Below are 23,053 nucleotides of genomic sequence, written 5' to 3' on the forward strand. Positions count from 1 at the left end.
CAAGGAATCATTTCGCAATCTGTATCGAAACAAGAAAAGGAATTTTTTGAATTTGAAAAGGCTGGTTGAAATGTCAAAGGTGGACCAAAAATACATTACATGAAATCTTGTACATATGGCATGACATAAAATGCCTATTACAAAGCAATTCCAGCCAAATATGATAATAATTAAAATATCACAGAAAATTGGAAATATAAAGCAGAATGCAGCTTTTAGTCAAAAATATTTTTATTTATTTTATTTAGTCTTCTTAAACATTTTAAAACATTGATGTAATTTTTTACAAATATAACTTTTAAAGTGTTCCCATTCATGATCTTATATAAAATTTGACATGAAACTAATTTTTACATCTAGATGATGATATAAATATCAAAATTATTTTGTCATGATGTGTAATTGCCTATTTAAAAAATATTGTGATGTACAAAGAGCAATTCATCATTATTAGTGTTCAGACACAAGTTATATTGTACTCTGGGATTATGTTTTAGTTATATCTCTTTGTTCATTTTCCCTTAGTGATTTTATATGACATAATCAAAAAAAGAAAGAAGCAAAACATAATAGATTTATTCATTGTGAGTTGCTCATAAAGAGTGTGAGGTTTAATACAAGCTCTATATGTGTGTGTGTGTATAATAGTCTAAAATTTAGGTAGCAATCATTTTGTGCCAGGCATTTTGTCAGTTGCAAACATCCACTATAAGCCTTAATACAACTCTAGGAGATGGGCAACATTAATAGTGTTTTTCAGAAGAGAAGCAAAGTGAGCCAGAGAAAGTTTTAAGTAATCAGCTTGAGTTCAAGGAGCCAATAAGCAGCAAATCGTGGATCTGACACGTCTGTTGAAGCTTTCTTATGCTCAAGCTCTTAATCACTACTATGTATCACCTCACTGCCCTTGATGGAGTGGCTGTGTAAATCCTCAGCTGACACACAAAGTGGTCCTGATATAGTTTTCATTTTAAAACAAAAATGGGCGATCGTTCAGTGAGTTATCCACAGCAGAAACTAGTATAGTGATAAACTAAGAAACATTCAAATTAATGGTCTACAAATAGAGTAATTTTCTATCCTTAATTATTTTCTTAAAGAAAAGTAAACACTATCTTCACAGTTTGTTTTAGGACATTGCCAATCCAAAAGTTGTCTTTCTTTTTTCAAATCTACCTTATTAAAGTCCTTCTTCCTGTCATTTGAATAGAATTCCTTTTTCCTGTATCTTTTTAGCCAAGGAAGCCAGTAATAATTGCTACTTACTGTCTATTCTACATGACTTCATTTTCATCTGGAGTCATTGTTTAATACGTGTTCTGAAATTCTGAGTTATATCATCAGTTTTGAAAGAGAGGCAATCATGAGATACAAAGAGTTGTATAAGCTCTTCAAAATATAACCTGGAGAATGAAGTGTTTGAGCCGGTTAGCCACCTAATTCATACATAAAACTGAAAAACAATAACTTTTGTTGAAAACCTCTTTAAAATAGATCCCATATTTTCCTACATTCAGAAAGATAATATTTTAAACATAATTGTTCATGTTCTTGACTCAGAGCCATTGCAATAATGTTGTAATAGCATGATGTTGTCAGGGAGACAATTTCTCATGCTTTGATTTTCCTAGGTTTTTGTACCTTTTAAATTTTAGTGTCTCCATTTTACTGGGTTTCTCTGTTGCTGTCAGTGAGTACTAAAAAGATGAGTAATCCCATCATCACTTCCAAAAGCCCTACTTAGCTATTTTATCTGCTTATGCATCAACATATTATTGGAAAAGAAAGGAATGAACCCTTAATAAGCACCTCTGGTGTGCTAGGTATTGCGCTAGATGCATAATGTGTTATTTCATATAGTCCCAATTACCCATTTGTAAAGTAGGAGTTATTGGCTCTAATTTTCAGGTGAACAAACAGAGGTTCAGGTGGACAGGTAACCTGTATATGCTCATTTGTGAGCCTGCAAGAATGGTGTCTAAAGCAAATGCATACATAGTTCTCCTATGTGTAAAGTACACAAGCACCACTAATTTGCTCCAGACCCTTATTTCACATTCTTCATGCTTCACCTGCCATTTCCCAGATGGTTGATGTTGTTGGCCCATGCAGGTATTTCTCCATGATGTGGTATATGCAACCCCCAAAACAACCTCTTGTTCTACGAAATTGCTCCCTTTTGTGAGAAAGTAGGGGTGGGGCAGTCAAAATCTATCTACCTTTGTAAACAGATGAGTAACAAAAACAATAATAATACTAAGAAAACATAAGTGAAGTTTACAAGTATCTCCAATTTATATTAAATAAATACCATGGAAAATATTGGACTTTAGAAATAAGGTAAGAGGGAGGTGGATGAAAGTAACACAAAGGAAGAGATTGCATGGAAGAAGGGTGCTGAGTTACCGAGACAAGAGTCAAACTCAGAAAAACCAGGGACAGCCACCCAGTAAGCACAGAGCATGTGGCCAAAACTCAGCCAGGAGGGAGAACATGGAACACCTGGACACGGGGGGACCGTGCCATATTCCTTCAAGCTTGGCTGCATTCAGCGGGTTTGGTATACTTTGCATTGATTCTGTGACTACTTGGCATCAAGCATTAACATGCTGGGAAAACAATTATATATGAATAGCAATGCTTTCCCAGTATTCTGATATCATTCTCTTACTTCCCAATAGTCTTTCACAAATTTATGTATCAGAAACATTTATTGTCCTAGAACAGACTGTACTGCCCTCATGAGTGAACAATATAGTATTGTCTTGTCATTGTTTTTTTAATAGAATATCTGGTAGTATGACTGTATGATCACCAAAAATGTAAAAAGGCAATGCATTGGGAGAGTAAACCAAGAAGTCCTCTAAGTTGACAAAAATATATATTTTTTCAAACAATAGTTGGTATTGATATTGTTTTGCTCCAAAGGGTTGACTTTTAAGAGTATTCTTGGGGTACTGAAAATAAAAATCCTGTGCACTCCGTTCCCTATGCCTCTTCCTGGGGTTTTCAGCAGGGAATAGAAATCAGTGGGTAACATGGGCTTTGATGAGAAGATTTGGCTCAACTAGTGCCATTACAGAAGAAACTGCGCTGGGCTCCACCATTCTCTAAGCCTTTACTGAACGTCCACTGTTTTGAATGGTTGTCTTCACTGACTTCACATCTTGCTGTTGCCCCATGTTCTAATCATGTTGGCAACATAGAGAGGGGCTGTTTTATGTCCTAGAATGTGAATAGTAAAAGCACGGCTAGATTTTTTTTTAGACTATGTGATTTTAAGCAACTTATTTTATTTTTCTGAGCCTTACTTTCCTCAACTACAACATGGGGAATAATTATTTCCTATAACCTCCCATAATTATACCAAGGTTAATTTGTCAAAATAAATGTAAAGTGCTTAATGAAAAAGATTCACAACTAAAACTTACTCCATAAAAGGTGGTCGTGGTGATTACTGCTACCACTGCTAGAGTTGCTGATTATTACATGGATTTTGATACACCACCTGTCAAATAATGTGACTTCTATTGGAGCCGTATCCCCTGAACTCTACTATGTATATCATGTTTAGCGAAAACAGGATTATTCAACTAGTTTATAAGACCCAGGTCATAAACGTATTTCAACAAATTTATTGAAAGAATTGCCAGGAATTTTTGCTAAAGGCTGCATAGAGAATAATAAAACCTGTTTCCTATTCTGAAGCAGCTGACTAATGAGTGGCAATACTGTGTAGAAACTAGTGCTACAGAGTAGCAAAGTGAACATGGTAGAAAAAGCATGAATTATAGTAGTTGAACAATCTGGGTCCAAATTCTGCTCCATGCCAGGCGCGGTGGCTCACGCCTGTAATCCTAGCACTCTGGGAGGCCAAGGCAGGAGGATTGCTTGAGGTCAGGAGTCCGAGATCAGCCTGAGCAAGAGCGAGACCCTGTCTCTACTAAAAATGGAAAAAATTAGCTGAATGTGGTGGCGTGCGCCTGTAGTCCCAGCTAGTTGGGAAGCTGAGGCAGGAGGATTGCTTGAGCCCAGGAGTTTAAAGTTGCTGTGAGCTAGGCTGATGCCATGGCACCCTAGCCCGGGCAACAGAGCAAGACTCTGTTTCAACAAACAAACAAAAAACTAAAAACAAACAAAAAACCCCACTAAAAATCAGCTCCATTATTGTCCCCTGAGGAAGTAGATTAACCTCCAGGCCTCAGTTTCTTTATCCTCAGGTAACATAAACTTATCTTTGGAGAATTAAAAATCAAGTATGTAAAAGGTAGGCCCTGTTACAGTACCTGGCACATAGTGCCATTCAATGAACAGTGACACCAATTAGCTAAAGGATGCAATAGATAATTTTGATGGGGAGGGATTAAGAAAGAATTTTTTTGCAGAAAAGAGGATTTGCAATGGACCTTTAATGAAAGATCATTCTAGTACCATCTGTTGGTACGTATTACTGTGTTATTTTTTTTTTTCAGTGATTGATTTTACACGATTTAGTTATTTAAAACGTCAAAGGTGAGTATATCAGTCAGGTCAAAAATTCAAGGTTGACCTTAAGGAAAGAAGAAAAGAAAAATGATGAAATAAATATGAGCTGTAGAAAGAACAAATTTAGATACTTCTAACCCTAAAGTGCATTTTAGGAGGCCTTAACTCATACATGCGGGAGTTACTTCCTCCCCTCGCTGGAAGCCGCATGTTTGCCCTGCTCCCTGTGGCTGTGCTAAGAAGAGCTGGCCCCGAGGTCGGTCGGAGCACAGCTCTGCTCTGCATTTTGTGGCAAAGAGACAGCACAACAGGAGTTCTGTGATTGATTTCTCCAATTTTTTTTTTTTTTTTTTTTGAGGGAGGAAAAAAGAGTGTTCTAAGAGAGACACAAGACTCAACAAGTTGAAATTGGGATTTATTCCCGGTATTACTTGGATTTTCAAGAATTTTTGGAAATCTTGCCTTTCGGCCACAGCTCTCCTCAGCGTGCTGAGTTATTTGCCAATTCATCTCAAGCTCTTGAATTTACAGTTAAAAGAGAAATAAAAAAGTCTTTCATTTGTTCCTAAGCTGTTTATTTTGCTTGTAAAACCAATCATAACGTCTACCCAATAAAAAGAGAAATGCATAAAAGTTATAACTCCAGAAAAGTTAACTGTCGAAGCCTGAAATTCCCCCAGGCAAAGCCAGAAGTCATTTTAATGAGACAGAATTTTCTCTTTGAACTTGGGAGGGCATAAGCAACAAACTTGCTGAGAAAATTTGCCCTTTATCCTTCTCTAGAATTCTTCCCTTCAAGAAAGACTGTGACTGAGTTTGGAACTGAAATGACTAGTCCTTCAGGCCTAAATAGGCATAAACCTGGTAACAGTCTTCTATTGCTTTGTGGAACAGGAAAAACTGCTCCAAGCGCAGCACAGTGTGACACGATGTGGGATGGTGTATCTTGGTCCCTTATGATGCATCATGACATGCCACATTCTGCTTCTATCCTGGCCCTGTAGCTTAAACACCGCCTCTTACTATTGCACGAACACACACACACACACACACACACACACACACACACACACACACACACACACACACACACACACCCTACATAGCCAGACTGGACATTTGTGAGTTTGGAACCACAGATACTAAAAATGTTATGAAATGGACATTACCCTTCCCCGTTACCCCCGCCCACACACACCCCGCTAACTGCTGCCCAGAGCAAGGCTGATAAGGATACCAAGCTGCAAAGTCCTAGCGGAAATGAGGGGAAACAGAAAAGCCAAATCTAAAATGTGCACCATCCAATTTATTACAGACCTACTAAGACCAGCACCGGCCATATGGGATCCTGTTTTTGCAAAAACATTTGGATGCAAATCAAGGGTTTTGTTTCTTTGGGTTTAAAAACTTTTCATCACTTTTTCCTTCTAGCATAAAAATACAACACTAACTACTTTACCAGGAGAAGCAAAAGTGTTTGAGAAATAATTTCACCCCCTGCCAGCGCCTGCTATTGACATCAGCGTCGGTTCCAATTTGTTCCTGACTCTCAGAATATATATATATATTTTTTCTCATCAGGAATTTTCTCCTTATGTGAACACTAAGGCAGAGCATCTGTGGCACAAATTAATAAATAAGTAAATACAATCACTTTATACGTGGAAGCTATGCTTTTGAGGATTGCTTTCCCTCTGGACTTTCTAATATCCTCCTTTGGATAATTCATTTCAAGTCATGGAATAACCCCAGTGGAAGGCATCGGGCAGCTCAGTGGTTGGGCTCCCCCAAGATGGGGAGTAGACCATACTTTTGGCTTCATCAAGAAATAACACACCTTAAATATATCCTTTGCATCTTCGAAACACAAAAACATCGCAATAAAATAACACCAAATATATATAATATATATATTTTAAACCAGAAGGAAACATTCCCCAGTTGTAGAAACAAAATCTCAAAGTCAGAGAAGCTAATGGAGTTGAAGACAAACAACCCTCAGGGGTCTCCAGAACTGGGCTAGGGTTTTAATGCCCACTTGCAGGCAGGTACAGAGTTGAGTCTGTAGAATCTATGATCCGTGGGGAACTAGAATTGAGCTCCCTGTATAAGGCTTGGAAAGTCTGTAAAACCTCCACTGAAAGACTCAGGGAGGTGGTTTAAAAAGCGACCACTTACCTTTTGGCCATGGATTGTAAAAAAAAGAATTATCCCAAAGAAATCTGAATTCTAACCTTAAGCTGTGCACATGTCTCAAATTTCACTAATCAAATTGGGGTGGAGATGGCCTGACCTGAGAAATTAACATAAATATTCCTTTAGAACAGAAGAATCTGTAGGTTCCTGGTAGGAGAAAATAAAAAACTGCTCAAACTTTTTCCAGTGATTATTTCCTAAGGATAGATGTATACTCGAAGTAAAAATTAAAAAATTCAAAGTAAAAATACTAGAATTTTTATTGCAAACTCTCCTTTCTGTCTGGGAAACGTTATATTTCTCCTCCAAAGTCCAATTGAAATGTCATTCCGTGACCTCCTGTCATATGAAAACCTCCTCCCCACACTAATATTCCTTCCCTACAAAAGCTTTTGCTCTCACTGTCCTTTGTTCATACCTCTAAAACTAAAGCGTTCATATTGCGTTATATTTATCTTTGTACTGTTTCTTCTCCCTTCTAGAGGTGAACTGTTTCAGGGCAGGAACAGTGTCTTACTCACCTTTGTGTCCTCTGCAAGGAACTTAAAAGTTGTCTCTTGAAAACACCAGAATTAATCATTTACATCAACCTTTGCGAAGTATACAAAGAAGCAAAAAGCATTGACTATACCCTCAAGAAATTAATAATGCAATTTAAGAAGGAACATTTAAGGTGTTTGAGTATCTAGACAAAGAACTTGGATGACAACTGATGTGTCGAAACTATGTCTGATTAATTGTAAGAAGAAATATTGTAGACAGTAAGTTTTGTAGGATCTCAGGAAACCAGTTTGGCTAGCTCACAGTGGGGGAGTGTTAGAAGATAAGGCTAGAAAGTTTGGAAGGTTGGGTGGGGCCAGATTATGGATAAATCAGGAATTTGGACATTATCCTGTAGCTAGTTCATGGGAAACTATTGATGCTTTCTGCCCAGAGGAGTTAATAGAGTTAAAGATCTGGTTTAGGATATTAATCTGACAGCAACGTGTAGGATGAATTGGACTATGGAAGCAACCCAAGGCAGAGGAACAGCTTAAGGAACTATTGCAATAATCTAGGGATAGGTGATAAAATCCTTGACCAGTCTCGAGGATGAAAAGGAAAGGACAGAAGAAAGAAATTTAGAAACAATCTCAAATATACTGTTTTTAAAAAGTTAATAAAAATTTTAAATTTATTATTGGGAATTCAAGATAAAATATGTAAATTCCTCATAGGGTAAAAACACTACATAGATAAAAATATTAACAAATTTATGAGATATGATGAAATTATAATTTCCCTTAACACTGCATTCTTTAACAAGCAAGAAAATGGATATTCATCCAGACCAAGTAAAAATGCCTTCATAAACATCCATGTAACATGATTTACCTAAAAATTCTTAAGTAACAATTAGAAAATAATTATTTTAGTAAAATAGGGTTCTGAAAATGGGAAAATTATGGAGTTCCTGTTTGGTTCCATTTCATAAATTCTGGGTTATAGGAAATTCACATATTGCAAAGGAAAATCTCAGGCGCTATGAACAAATAGACTAAATTGATTTGTAATGTTATTGTTGGTGGATTAGCAACTTCCCTAGTTAGGCAAAACTATCACATCATTAAAAGGACACAAAAAGCCTGTGTCAATATAAGAAATATAATATTCATTCTATAATAGAAGCAGCTCAGGCTTAGCCAAATTGATGTGGTTTAAGTGAATATCTAACTTAGCTAGCGTCTTTCTTTAGTTCATTGCAAAGCTTTGTCTGTATCAAATAGTGTTCTCTATCTCTCTTTATCAGTTGGGCAATCCAAAAATATCATTCTTAGCCTTTGAGTAAGTTCTCAGTCATCTCTGGAAGCTAGAGTTCAAAAGCTTTGGAATATTGTCATGACATTCCATTTTATTCCCCTAATATAGTATAGCATTTTTAAACCTTTCTCTCTGCCTTAATCATTGTCATCACAAATAAAGAGATCACAATCAGTCTAGAGTAGCAGCTCATCTGCTGGAGGGAAAGCTCTCGGCATTACACAGACCTTAATCAGAGAGTGGGAGCCATGATGATTCAGCCAATAGTCACTTTCTTTTCAGCTAGGGGGTAGAGAAGGGGTCAGGTAAAGCTTTTTGAAGGCTGAGGTAAGAAGAGCACAGATTTTGGAGTCAAACGACCCAGAGTCCCAGTCCAACCTAGACCATCTATGAGTCATGTAATGTATTAGTGTGCTAGGGCTGATATAACAAAGCACCACAGACTGGGTGGTCTGAACAACAGAAATTTATTTTCTCATAGCCTGGAGACTAGAAGTCCAAGGTCAAGGTTTTGGCAGGGTTGCTTTCTTCTTAAGACCTCTCTCCTTGGCTTACACAGCTATCTTCTTTTTGTGTCTTCACACGGTCTTCCCTCTGTAACTCCCGGTTTCCAAATTTCTCCTTTCAAAGGACATCAGTCATAATTGGATCAGGGGATATCCTTGTGATCTCGTTTTAATAGACTCCTCTTAATAGACCCTATCTTCGATGAGAGTCACATCCTGAGGTCCTGGGAGTTAGGACTTCAACATATGAATTTTGGGTACGCATAATTCAGCCCATTACATGTACCCTCAGCCAAATTACTTAGCACTCTGGGTCTTGGTTGTTTATTTGGAATTTGTGACACAGTCAATTCTGAAGAATTTCAGATGTTGAGTGTGAGGTGTAGGCCATGCCTTTCATAGCCAAAGCAGAGGTCACTGTCCCAATATAAGCATATTCATATCAATCTCTGCTTTTCACTTTTAAAGTTAAGTTGCTTTTTATAATGACAACACTAGGCTTATTTAATATATTCAAAATATAATATTTTTAATCTATTCTTCTCAGAGGAACTGCCAAAGCTAGTTATATTATAAATAAAGGGATATTTATCTAGGTTGAATCTATAAGGACTTGAGATTTATTTTGAATTCACATATTTGGAGGTCAAAGCATATCAAGATGGCATAGCATCTGATATATTGCTATATAATAATGCCTATCTATTATTTAATTCTTCTTTACCCTCAACTTCTACATCAAAATAATCAGACCATGCTATGGTCTGAATATATTTTGTCCTTCACCAAAATTCATATGTTGAAACCTAACCCCAAGGTAATGATATCAGGAAGTGAGGCCTGTGGGAGGTGATTTGGTCATTAGAGTTTTGATCTCATGAATGAGATTAGTGCCCTTATAAAAGAGGCCTAAGGGAGCCTGATCATCCCTTCTGCCATATGTGCTCACGTCTAAGGAGGCACTGTCTATGAGTAATGGGTCCTCCCCAGACACTGGATTGCAGGTGTATTGATCTTGGACTTCTCAGCCTCTACAACTATAAGAAATAAATTTATGCTGTTTATAAATTACCCAGTCCAAGGTATTTTGTTATCACTGCCCTAATGGACTAAGACAATCCACCAGCATCTGTTGCTGAATATCCTGATAATACATTCCTTTCTCTCCAACTCCATTGCCCTCACCATAGTTCAAGTTCCAGGTTTTTTTTTGTTTTTTGTTTTTTGGGGTTTTTTTTTTTTTTTGGTGGCTGAAGTGTAAACACTGAGCCATTGCAGTAGTTTTCTCATTGTTTTGCTCTCCCTGTAATCCTGCCTTGTTAAATCCATAAATGCAGCTCTCAGGCTAATCCTCAAACTGCAAATGAGATTATGTCTCTAATTTATTGAAAATTTGTCAATTGTGTGGTACCATATATAGAAGCTTATCCGAACCTTTTTTATATTGGGCCAGAACTTGAGGATAGAGTTCACATGTGTGACATAGTCCAGGTAATAACTAACACTATCAGAGGCTGTTCCATGTATGAAATTGATTTGATTGCACTCCACCATTCTATCATTTTTTTCTCCCACTCGTACTTGATCAGTCCATGCCAGCACTGGCCTAGAAAATCAGGTCTGAGCTCCTTGCGAAGTCTCCAACGCCCGTGGTGGAGATCCCTCAGATCCCTCTCGCAAGGCCTGTGCCTGCCCTCCAGCTATTTGGAAGTCTCTGGAGTTCCCCTTGTTGTCTCTTGGAACTCCCTTCTTCTCCTTGTTACTTGAAGCTCTCCATGACCAGATACCTGCTTTCTGATCTTGCCATCGCATTTCAATGGTAGCTTTCATGCCATGTTGCACATCAAGCTCTCCCTATTTATTTGCCTGTCAGTCTGTCTCCTAGCCTAATCTCCCCCACAATATTCTCTTCACCTTTTTTTCTCTAGTGCATTTAGTAATGTCAAAGCAATAACCATCTGAGACAAAAAAAATATCAGAAAATAAGGAAGGGATGGATAGTTTCTGTACCCAGATATTTTTCATCTTCATCATGTTTATGGATATCTTCATGAAGAAAATAGAACGAAGGAAGAAAAGAAAGAAAGCAAAGAGAAAATATGGGAATAAAATGAGGAAGAAGAGTGATAGAAAGGGACAACTCAGGCTGACCTCATACCCCTATCCAGGCTTCACCCACCCACTAATTACCAGGCCTACACCCAAAACAAGGGTGGCCCAGCCATCCCAACTCTACCCACAATAAACTTGCTGATCTTTCTGCCTTCCTGCCATGTTCCTCATCTCTTGTTCTTTTTGAGATTAAGTCCAGCCCCTGATCCCTTGTCTTTGTCTTTTCTTCCTGTTTTTGTCCCAATTCTGAATCTTGCTCAGTCATTGAGACTCATCCCTCCTGTGGAAGCTTGGCCATCCCTCCAGATAAGCCTTTACCAGAAAGAAAAGAAGAAAAAAATTCAAGGAAGAAGGAATGAGAAAGCAAGGAACAAATGAGAAAGAAGAGGAGAAGAGAAAAGAAAAAGTAGGGAAAACAAAAGACAAGGAAGAGGAAGTTAAACCATTTCATGGGGTGAATTTGTCATTCTTCTTTTGCTGTGAATTGTAATATTGCATCATCTTTTATTTCTATTTGGATTAGTCACTTAAATCCCATTTAGCATGAAACCAGAAAACCTATTCCTTAAATGTCCCCAAAGAATAGCTTTGATTTTTCACTCCTTAGAGAAATCAAGAAATTGTGACTCAAGTGAATTTGACTAAAATTGTGCCAAACAAGAATTATTATTACCAAGTTCCTGGCTGTGAAAATTAAAAAGTGACGTTAGTCCAAAGAAAGATTTATTAGGAAAAACCACACCCTCCTACTGCCTCTGCACTGAAGGGGCACAGAAACCAGGATGGTAAGATGGGCCCACACAACTTCCCACGGAAGGTGGTGACCAAAAGCTTAACAAATAAGAACAGTCTAGAATTGCCAATTGTGCTGATATTTCTTATTTTAAAAAAATCATTTCAAGGGTCAGAGTATTTAGGTATTTACATGATGAGTGAAGTTGATATTTTTGTTAAAAATTTCAAATGGATATCAAAAGAAATTTTCCTTAATTATCTAAACAAGCATCTACCTTCCCTAATACTTAATAAAGTTACTCTCTCCACATTGCTACATTTAACAGAACTGATTGTACAGGGGTCTTTACAAACAAGAAGAATGATCTAACTTTAAAAGCTCCAACAAATCATATTTTTTATATTCCAAAGACAACTTTTAATCACAGTTAAAGCAAATACATATTGAGCACAAGCTATGCCTTTATCCCTTATTAGCCCTATGCTAGGAAGTAGGGAAACGCTATTTCCTCTCCCCTTTGAGACAGTTACAATAAAGTTAGGTGATGTTGTCATTATTACTTTTATTCCAACAGAGAATCCACATTTTAAGAATCAGAAATATTTTTAATTAAGTACAAAAGCATAATCGAGATCAATTTTACATTTACAATTGGGCAAATACTCTTGAAAGCTACTTAGAGAAAATTTTCTCTGTAGCATCATCCCTAAGTCAAACATAGAAGGAGACTGCCTAGTTAAAATGGACTTCTCTACCTTAGTGCTGGCAAATGTTGTGGATGTGATTTAATAACCACCAAAAGAGTCTACGTGTTGCCACACAGCAGGTGCAAGATGTGCTCATGCACACTTTGAAGGCAACTTGTTCTTTGCCTGCTATGACAGAAATTTTTTTTAACTGAGCTCCATTTAACCCTCTCTCCAGATTAATGAACTCTCTTCACTTGCTTTGTAAATAGCATGAACTGATACCCATAGTTCACAGCTTTAGCTTCCCCCAACATTTCTGTCTGCACCATTGTGCTGTAGGCTTACCCAATGTCATTTATGGTTGCTCCCAACTGTGTTTGCACCACTGTCCTTGTTCCTTTAACTAAGTAGTATGTAAAGCAGTAACATATGAGCCCCAAAGGAGAGTTATAGTTTATCTGAAACATACATTGAATGTTCTGGAAAGCCTTTAAAAAGAAGGTCACTACAAATGTTTCTCCTAAATTAGATGTGGATGAGATGACTGTAAAACATTGGGAAAAATTTTAAACATTTAGAAGGATTCTTGATTCGGATTGCTTTGCATGTCTCTATAATTTTGGCCTTGCTTTAAAGGAAACAAGCTTGATAAATTGTGGCATGATGCACTATGGGTGTGAGTAGATGAGAAAGACACAGAAAGTGAAATATTGCATGATTTCTTTTACATGTGGAATCTAAAATAGTTAAACTCATGGAAGCAGAGAGTAGAATGGTGGTTGTCATGGGTTGGAGGAAGGGGGAAATGGGGAGGTGTTGGTCAAAGGTACAAAGTTTCAGTTATATAAAGTATATCAGTTCCATAGGAAAATAAAAATTACTAAGGGTGGCTTAAGGCCTCATATTACTAGTAGTCATAATAGAATACCTTTTTTAAAAAAGTTGAGATTCATTATGCACATAGTGAAAAATTCAAACAGTTCAAAAAGCTATATAGTGAAAAGCAAGTATCCCTCCTAGACCATATTGCAGACTATTCAGAGAAGCCCTTGTTAACTATTTTTGCATATCCTCTCAGAAATTATGTATCTTCTATAGAGACATGTTTGCATATTCTATATATATTTTTTCGACCCAAAGACTGAAACATGAACTTATTGAACACAATCTTTTTAAAACTTAACAATGCATCTTACAAATTATGCCTTATCAGTTATACATAGATTGATGTCATCTTGTTTAATAGTTTTACTATCACTCATTTAACTATTTTCTCATTGATAGACATTTAGTTTGTATCACATTCTTTGTTATTCTGAATAATATTTCAAGAAATTCATTTTTGTGTATACATACCCACACACTTGTTTATATATATACCTGATTGCATCTGTAGAATGAATTTCTAGAAGTAGAATTTTGAAGTTAAAAGGATTTTGCTCCAGGAGGCACAAAAATAGGCTTATTGAATCTATCTGTCAGCTTAAATGATGTCTAAGAATTTCAGCATTGCCGGGAAAAATGATCAATGAATTTCATTTCCCCTTAAAGTTAAAATTGGACATTAAAGGCACTTGGCACCTAAGTGGGATAATACTAGACAATCAAACTCAACTCTGTACATGGGAACCGTTTAATTTTCAGTGTAGGAAAGATTTTATGGAAAATCTGAAAGATTTCCTGGAATAAGAATGTCAGGAGACCGTCTCACCCTCCTTGGAAAATTCATCTTAAATGTGATAGAATTAATAGAAATGTGCTTTTTTAAGTCATCCCATGTGAAGTTTTTCCTTTGGATGGGCTTGTCTTTTTTTTCCAAAGAGAAATTATTAATTATTGATTTTCTTCAGCTTTTCCTTTCTTCCTGGTTTATTTTCTGTATTGCTCTAAGAGGACAGGAATCATGAGGAAATTTAAATGCATTTACTTATCCAACAAAGAAGAAATATCCATATATGGGAATGCTAGTATCGATAAATTAAATTGATGAACAACTAATAGCATGATTTCTACTTTGTTTGAATGAAAATAGTTTAAAATATATTAACAAGTTTTTATCCTAAGTTAAAACTTAATATAGAAACTAATCCTTCTATAAATATTCACAAGGAGTTCTTGAGAGCACTTGGGAGATTTTTAAAACCAATTTATTATTGAAAATAGTTTTTAGGGTGAATAGAATTGTGTCTATAAACATAGAGAAAAAAATCAATACGGAACTACTCCACCCAAAGATATTGGTTGATGAGATAATTTGCCTTTTTTTCCCCCAACTCTGGCTGCATATTAAAATCATCATTTGAGCTTTTAAAATAATATAAATGTTCAATCAGAACAATAAAATCAGAATCTCAGGCTGGGGGGGGGTGTGGAAGGCCTCCACATTTTTAAAGCTTTGCTCGTGATTCTAATTTGCAGTAGGAGTTTAGAACTGCCGGTTACACAGAGATAATGAATAGGAATTTAGAATAATGTAGCTCTTCCTGATAACTATCAGGACACCAGAGGGAGTGTGAGATGGATCACCTCTGTCACTGCATGTAGATTTACAAATGAAATGACTTCCAGAGCCTATCCCATTTCCCTGAAAAACTTGAAGATGTAAAAATGGGGCAGAGAAAAGATTGAAGAAGAATGTGAGTGAAGACCTCTTTGGAGACAGCTAATACTGTGCTGGAGTTCTCATCTCCCCTCTGTGAAGGAAACATGTGGGTGTTACCTTTGGCCCCACACACAGAGAGAGGGACTTCCATGGGTACACTCAGAGAGCCCTCATCAATGTTTCTTGCCAATGGGAGACACAAGACAGTTGTCTGATCTACACGCAAGAAAGCTGAATTTTAGGCATACGTTGGAGTCTGTTTTCTACCAGCCAACTGTTTTCTTGGTGGACTCAATAGTGCAGTAGTGTGGGAATCAATCTCTCTCTCTCTCAGAATTTGTCAGGAAGCCATAAGTCTTTCTGTAGAAAATGGCAGTGTGGTGGGAGAGAGATCTTGCATAGTTCTGGAACCAACAATGTTGACAGGTGAGGTAAGTCAAACTCAGCAGAAAGAGGTTGGAGGTGTATCCTCAGATGGGAAGTAGTGTTGCAGGTGATCACCTCGAGTAGAGAGACATCTTCCTTGTCACAGATAAGCAAAACCCTCAAACAGGACATAGGAGCCACCCTTAAGAGAAAGAGACGAAATTATCTTCCAGGTCTGTACTTTAACCAGCTGCCAGAGAAAGAGCATGGAGCCACTCAGCCCAGCAAAGATCGGCTTATTCCTTGTCCTCATTTCCCTTCTCTTACAACAATACTGAAGAGAATGAAAGTGCCAGCACATATAGAAGGAGGTGAGCAGGAAGAGGAGGTAAAGCCACTCATGTTCCTTTCCTATCACAAGCTGCTAGCTTGAAGCCTGCTCCAACTGGGGGAGAGGAGTTTAATGCTAAGTGGACAGTGGAGTTTGGTTAGCATACTTTTCCTAAGACTTCTGAACTTGTGGAGCACAGCAGAAAGACTTAATTTTAGCCAACTGGCATTCTAATTAATGATTTTAGTCTTGACGTTGCATATTCATCCTTCTACCTATCAGACTTTTTGTGCCCTTGATCCCAAATGTCTTCTTGCTTCTTAACATGTGACTTTCTCACTTGAGTTTCTTACTATGTATCTTGCCTGCTTGTACTTGACATCTAGTAGCTACTTTCTTCTCAACTCTTCACTGAGAACACCCATTTCTCATTTGCCCTCCATCCTGATGTGCAGTGAGTTTTTCCCAGTGATTCATATGTGCACCCAAGTCTTCTTCCTTTGCATTGCCAACCTGAAGCCAGGCATGTCCCATCATAGAAGGAAACTGGACCATTAAATAGCTATTTTACTTTCCAACTTGTTTCATTACCATTCTGAAGATGTAAGCAAATGACAATGAGCAACACATTGTAAAGAGCTCATTAGTGAAAGCTAACAGTACTTACCAGAATGAAACCTGAGGAGACTGTGAGCTCATCAGAATTACACAGTTACAAATTTACTTTTGTTTGCATTTGATGAATTGTGTGTTAAAAATGCATTAGAAATTATAGACCTAATTAGGGTGGTATAATTTTTCTTAAAATCACATGCAAAATTGGACAGCTTCACTCATATATGTTTAGTTTGCATTCAAAATGTTAAAAACACTCTTTGATCAATTTTTTGTTAAGGGCTTGAATTTTGACAAAAAGAGGAAACACCAAATATAGGAAAGATAACTTGTATATGCCTGCATAATGTAATTCTTTAGTACTGGAAATTACTTTCTTGTTACTTGCTATGATCTTTCCTAGGCTCTCTTGCAAACTACTTTGGTTGGCTTTCTGAGCCACTGTTGTTTGAGACCTCTAGGGATGGCTCAGTTGCAATATATAAAGCAGCTGCTTTGATTCAGTATTGCATTTTCCCTTCCTAATATGTAGAATTCTAATAACAGAGACATAGGTTGTCACATGCCACTATGTTAATGAGAAAATTGGTAATGGTAATATTTGGTTAGTTCACACAGTCTTTATTAAAAGTATACATAACTTTAAGTAATGAGGTGGAGATTATCACTGTTAATTACCTACCCATGAGTAAGATGATCATTGTATTCCTGCCATATTCATTCATCAATTCATTCAACACTTCTTGATTATCTGGAACATGGCAGGCATTGTGGTAGGTGCTAAGGATACAAAGTATCTATACTGACCCTGCTTCAGAATCTTGGTGTATTTGCACAGAAAAGTGTGTAAAAGGTAATTGCAATAGATGGCAAGTATTATAAGAAGGGTGGACCAACTTCAGCATCAAAATGAAAAAAGGCATAATTAGTTGATTGGGATAATTTGGAAGGGAAATGTTTCAGAGAGGAGAAGATCCTTTAACAAGTTCCCAAAGGGAGAGTGAGTATTGTAAGGCAGATATGGTTGATGATGGTGAGAGAGGCATTACACACCATAATATGATCATGTTCCAAAAACACTATGGTATGCAGCAGCTTGGCACCCTCAAGCTGTCAGTCATTTGATATTAGCATTACAAGAGTGAAGGGTATGAAAAATAACCCCCTAGGAAATATAGTGATAAATGAAGGCAAACTTTAGATCACAAAGTATCTTCCATATATTCTATAGAATATGTAGAATTTTGTGTTTATTCTGTAGGCAATGGAGAGTCATTGGAAAACATTTAGAATGAGAATAACATTGTCAGATTTGTGGTTTAAAATAGATCATTCTGAAAGCCATATGGAAGATGGGTTAAAAACTCAAATTTTAATCTTTCAAACCTGTGATCAATCGATGTATAGATTCAGAGCGTCTGTTAAACTTCTGCAATTAACTGCAAAATGTGTATGTCTATATACTAGTCCTGGAGAGAGGGTCTATAACATACATCTGACTTCCAGTCACTAAAAGAGGGTGATACCGAAGGCTGGGAAGTAGAGTGACCAACTTACCTTGGTTTGCCTCAAACTTTTCTGGTTTTAATAATGAAAGTCATACATTCTGGGAAAATTCCCAATCCTAGGCAAATCAAGACAATTGGTCACCCTATCGGGAATTCAGCTGGAAGACTGTGGCAATAGTCACTGTTGAAGGACATGAGGAAATTCAGGTAGAAAATGAGGGATGACCTTTCGAAGTATAATCCATAGGACTGAGTGGCTAATGGGTGTAAGGTATGGCAGGAGAGAATGAATTGACAATAAAAGATGTCTTTAACTCTAATTACTATATTTATGTGATTGCCATAAAGCAAAGCGTATGTGGGGGAAGCAGCAAGGATGAGCTCCATTTTGAACAGGTTGATATTACACATTTGTGAGATATTAATATTCTGACTTAAATACCCAATGGAAAGTAAATATGTAGACTTAGGGTTGTAGCAAATATATCTAAGATGGATATGTAACTTTGTGAGTTATTATATTGTGACTGTTAATTAAAGAATTTGGATAAGATTATTCTGGGATGATGTATACAGTGAGAAGTAGTGGACAAGGAGAATATTCTGGGAAATTTCTCAATTTAAGGACATCTATAGGAAGAAGATCCTTCAAAGGATACTTAAAAAGTCTGCTCAGAACTATAAGCAGATTATCAAGAGAAATTGCAGTCTTAGAATCCAAGAAAGGAAAGATTATAATTATTACTTGTATCTTTTGAAGTTTTATATATTTTTCTGGAAGTATTAGCCAATGTAAAGAGAAATGAAAAAGATGTTAGAATACAAAAATTGGAAAGGAGGAAACAAAATATCATTATTTGAAGCTCATATGATTATATATAGCACTTACAAAATCAACTGGAAAAATGATTGCCAAGCAATGAATTTAATCACCTGAATAGACATAAAATAAATATATCCAGAAACCAATAGTTTCTATTTATATAAATGATAAAAAGTTGAAAGATTTATGGAAAAAAGATAATCATCTGTAATAGCAACAATAAGAGTTAATGATGAATGCTTATTGTGTGTTAGGCATTCTTCACAGGCCTATATTCCATATGAAGGCATAAAGCCAAAGAGATTAAGTAACTTGCTCATGTTTTTATGGTTAGTAGGTGGCAGAACTGTAATTTAAATTTAAGGAATCTTAATCCATAGCCTGTGACCTTAACTGCTATAATATGTAGTCTCTTTAAGAAAAACAAGTAGTAAGGTATTATAACATTCAGAAATATACTTAACAAAAACCACACAAAATCTATATAAAAATGTTAAAGTGCAACCAGTGGAGAAAGGAAGCATTGGACAAATAGAAAAACATATCATGTACTTGCATAGAAAAACTTAATATCATAAAAAGACAAATGCTCTCAAAATTAATCTATAAATAAAACTTGTTTCCAATAAAAACAATGAAAGAATTTATCTGTGAAACTGGCTTTAAAGTTTATATGGAAAATTTCTAAAAGGAAAGTCCAGAAAAAGAGGATATTGATGAAGGGATAGCTCATCAGATATTTTAAAACTATTAAAATTGATAATAATGAAAACGAAGCAGCGCTGGCACAGGAGCAGACAGATAAATGGAACAAAATAGGGAGTCCCAAAATAGATTGGAATACTTAGGGATTAATGGCATTATATCATATGTATGATATGTCAGTGTGGGAAAATATGGATGATTTAAGAAATGGTTCTTGGATGATGGGGATGCCATCTGGACAAACATGAATTCACATCTCATTACTTAAAACAGACTAAGAAAATTAAAGAGTCCAACCGTAAAAAATACCAAATCATAAAAACAAAGAAGAAAGAAATTATTTTATAATCTCAGAGCATAAAAGATGCTCTGTGTGTGATGCAAATAAACAGGCCATAAAAATCATACTGACAAATTCAACTACATAAAATTAAGATATTTTATCCTCACCAAACTACCACAAAGAAAATCAGAAGACAGATGATAAAATGGGAAAACATAATAACCGTTTTAGTTCATTTTTGTTGCTATGTCAGAGTGCCCGAGACTGGGTAATTTATAAAGAAAAGAGATCTGGAGGCTGAAAAGTTCTAGACTGGGCAGCTACGTCTGGCCAGGGCCTCATGTTGCCTCATAACACGGTGGATGGCATCACATGGTGGGAATCTTTGCAAGAGACAAAACAGGAAAGGCAACCTAGCTTCGTAACAACCTGCTCTGAGAGTACTAAAGCAGTCTTGTGAGAACTAACCCAATATAACGAGAAATACATTAATTCATATTAACAAACTAATCACTGTTTAAATGCCCCACCTCCCAACACCGTTACATTGACAATTAAATATCAACATCAGTTTTGGCAGGGACAAACCACATCCAAACAATAAGAACAACTTATAAAAAATATACAATTTTCCTTTTGAAAATAACTCTTACAAATCAAAAAGACCATCAACCAAAAAGGAGGCTGAGCAAATGATACAAACTGAGAGTTTCACCTATCTTGAAGAGTAAATATTAGGTCATTTGGTTCATTCCTTTTACTGAGAAACAACAATAACAAACATGTGGGTTCAAAAAATCTTTGTAAAAGAATTCAAGAAGTGAAGGAAGAAAAAATTAGTCCAAAAGTGAAGAGAAATAGAGAACTATGTGAGTCCTTAACTAGTTTATTCTAAGAACATTTGCTGAACCTGTTAATTTTAATTTTAATTTTGATAGCCTTAGCAGGTGAGAAGGTTGGGGAAAAAAGCAGAAGATATCCCCCCACCCACACGCATAGAAGAACCAAAGGGCTATAATTTTATGGTAAGGTAAGGGTAACCTGGTACTCCCGTGGACCATTTAAAAGTTTTCTGACCTTGGGTTGAGGTGATCCTAAACTGTAAGAGATCCAACAGATTGGTAAGAACAATAGCAAGTTATATCTAGATAAAGGCTTCCTTGTTGTAGGACTGAATAATTATTTCTATGAATTATTATTTTATGCAAAATAATATCTAGCACACAGCAACAACCCACAGTTATGCCACACGACATATTGAATAGAAAAGATGCCACCACAAGCAAAGTAGGAAGAAGAATCAGTCTTTCAACCAGAAAGTAATTATTGAGCATCACTTAAGTTTTACATCTAATGAAAGATGTGGAAAACGCATAAGAAAGGTTTCTTGTCTTTAAGGAACTTATGTATTAGAGGAATAAGGCAAAACATGAACATTTAACAAATCCAGACATGTACAGTAAGTGCCAGAGGAAGAGAGGCTAGAGATTTCAAGGTAGACTGATTTTATTAGCAAAGGTTATAGGGGGAGAAGGGACGTGACCTGAAAGATGAGGTTTTATGCAGAATTTCCACAGGTGAATACATTGAAGTATCAAGAGTCATGTTCCCATTATCTCCTATTTCTCAAGAGAGCTTCGAATAGGTAATGCTGCCATTTGAAAATCTGTCTGCATTTAGTCAACTCACAACTATTTGTGCCAGGGAAGGAAATAACTCAAAAACAATTTACTTTGGAGCTGGAATACAATGTGTGGGATGACTTCAAGTCTATTTGTCCTCCTAACTTTGTTTGTTCAGGCCAATGCTCAAATAAGCTTGCGCTCTTTGACTGCACAAGAGAGAATACACAGCTATATGGGCTCAGTGCTAGGTGGTGGGGGAAAGCCAGGTGAGAATTAAAAATAATGAAAAATGTTTCTGAATCGATTTCATGTTGTCGTGGCTAAACACAAACAGCATTAGAACATCTGTGATTTCCACATTTTAATTCCAAGTTGTCATATTTTCACACATTCTTGGTTTTTGGTGCTTGGACAGAAATTGTTTCTAATGTGATTTGTGTCCGCTTGCAAAATTGTTAAGAATTCCCATCAAATGGGAACCTTAGATTTTCCCACGTAGTTTGCCTCATATGGGAAAATGGTGAGGAAGGAGAAGAAAGGCTAGAGAGAAGTAAAGAGAATTTCTGAATTAAAAAGCAGCACCATCAACAACAAACTAAATTATTAAAGAAAATTTCCGAAAACCTTTCTTGAATTTCAAAGGGACATGTAATTTGAATCGAAGGCCAACATCAGAATGACAGCTGCCTGGACACTGCTAAATCTACGTAAAATTTCAACTCCCCCCACCCTTTCACACTTTTTTTCCTCTTCTTTTTCTCCTTAGCACTTATCATTACCTAATATACAATCAACTGTACTTATTTTGTTTTGTTTATACTTTGTCTCCTCCACGAGAAGGTAAGCTCCATGAGGTTTTTGACCATAACTCCAGAGAATTTTGTCTGTACCTCCACTGCCTCAAAGAATGTGTTGAACATAGTACTTTATATGTATTTGTTGTTGAATGCATTCTAAATTTTTGTGCTAATGGGTTTAAAGCGTTTTTTCATCATCTCTGAGAAATTTTTGTATTTGATTTACCCAAGTAGATCTTGTATTTCTACTAGGAATAGAAATTAAATTGAAATTTAAATTAGTACAGCATCTATTCATAAAATCAGATTAAATATAGAGAAGATAATATAAATACTTAGTTTAAAAAATAAATATTAATATATATAATTGCCAACCATGACTATAGTCTATAGAGTTCTCTTAATAAATGAAATAACTGAACTCTTTCCAATTACCTTAGGAGTAAAATTAAACTGGATCAATAAACACTGAAAAGTGACCTACTATTCAACAGATAAACTAATATGAAAGTGCAAGGCATTATTTGAATCATGGTGATTATCATTAAGAATAACTTTAGCAGGACAACTCTAAATAATATCTTTTACTATTTTGTAATGGTTATTATCAAGTAGTATTTATGAATGGCACCAAGATTCCTCATAAATAACTTATTTGGATATAGAAAAAATAGCTTTGAAAAGGCTATTAAATAGTATGATAGGCTATCAAGATAGATGTGTCACACACAGATAAAAGGAAGTAATAGTTTCATTCTGCATCCTGAACTGGTCAAAAAATACCTATAGTATTTTTTAAGAACCATGTTTTAAGTGGATCATTGGCAAACTAGAGCATATATTGGGTTAAATAATCAGGATAATGAAATGTCCA

The sequence above is a fragment of the Lemur catta genome, chromosome 23 (assembly GCF_020740605.2).
Source record: "Lemur catta isolate mLemCat1 chromosome 23, mLemCat1.pri, whole genome shotgun sequence".
NCBI classification, from domain to species: domain Eukaryota; kingdom Metazoa; phylum Chordata; class Mammalia; order Primates; family Lemuridae; genus Lemur; species Lemur catta.